The sequence below is a fragment of the Perkinsus marinus genome, assembly GCF_000006405.1.
Source record: "Perkinsus marinus ATCC 50983 genomic scaffold scf_1104296950818, whole genome shotgun sequence".
Lineage (NCBI taxonomy): Eukaryota > Perkinsozoa > Perkinsida > Perkinsidae > Perkinsus > Perkinsus marinus.
In genome coordinates, this window is record NW_003209505.1 from 1 (window position 1) to 1,035 (window position 1,035).

At 48.8% G+C, this 1,035-nt stretch overlaps 2 non-coding genes across 2 annotated transcripts; both read left to right on the forward strand.

The window, feature by feature from the left end:
* The first annotated feature begins 201 nt into the window (after window positions 1-201).
* Window positions 202-274, forward strand: Pmar_PMAR026178. Its single transcript has one exon. It is a non-coding gene; the product is annotated as a tRNA-Glu (tRNA).
* Window positions 275-505: 231 nt separating this feature from the next.
* Window positions 506-578, forward strand: Pmar_PMAR026179. The gene has a single exon. It is a non-coding gene; the product is annotated as a tRNA-Ala (tRNA).
* Window positions 579-1,035: the final 457 nt, after the last annotated feature.

A 1,035-nucleotide genomic window follows, 5' to 3' on the forward strand; every position in this document is an offset into this window, starting at 1 on the left:
ACACGAGCAGGATTTCTCTCGTCAATTGGCAGTAGCCTTCTAGCAATGGGATGGTTACACATTCTGCGTACGTATTGACTGAGCCCGTCGCTTGCGCATGAATTCTGAAGGAACACGACGAAAGTGCTGATTCTCGAGTTCGTCATGCATTCAACTTCAACAATACCTCGGCGAATCGTATACATCGGAAAATTTTCGATTTCCGATGTAGTCTAGCTGGTTAGGATTCGTGGCTTTCACCCACGCGACCAGGGTTCGAGTCCCTGCATCGGAAAATATATATTTGATACGGTGTTTTCCAGGATTGTGTTGAGCGCAAGGATGGGGAACTGAGTAAATATCACAGGTGCGTTGTTTTGTTCAAGATATCTGGCTCGTCACCGGTTCCCCTCCTCCCCTGGACAAAGTTGAACATTGAGTTAGAACAAACCATTCCAACGTTGTTCGAGGGGAAGGGGCGGTTCAGCCCATCCTCTCCAAGTGAATTGAGAAACATATATTGTGAGGGGGACTAGCTCAAATGGTAGAGCGCTCGCTTAGCAAGCGAGAGGCACCGGGATCGATGCCCGGGTTCTCCATATAGGAATGTTTTTAGTCGGTTCCGCCACCGGCGCTCCTCATCTGGATGAAAGCGTAAGGTCATGTATGTAACATCGTGATAGCTCAAGCAAGTGCGCTCCCAGTCCGTACATATTTTCGGGTTGTAAACTTACTCGCGCCATCACTCTCTCTGCTTCTTTACAGTAAGACGCGCACCCAGCCCTGGCTCTCAGCGCCGTTCTCGGTGACTGGTGACACTTGAATTCATGATAGTATTGATATCTGGGTGAATGGTTCCACTATCCTATGAGGTCAGTGTCACACATCATCGCTTACTGTTTCGACAGACACGAGCAGGATTTCTCTCGTCAATTGGCAGTAGCCTTCTAGCAATGGGATGGTTACACATTCTGCGTACGTATTGACTGAGCCCGTCGCTTGCGCATGAATTCTGAGACACGACGAAGTGCTGATCTCGAGTTCGTCATGCATTCA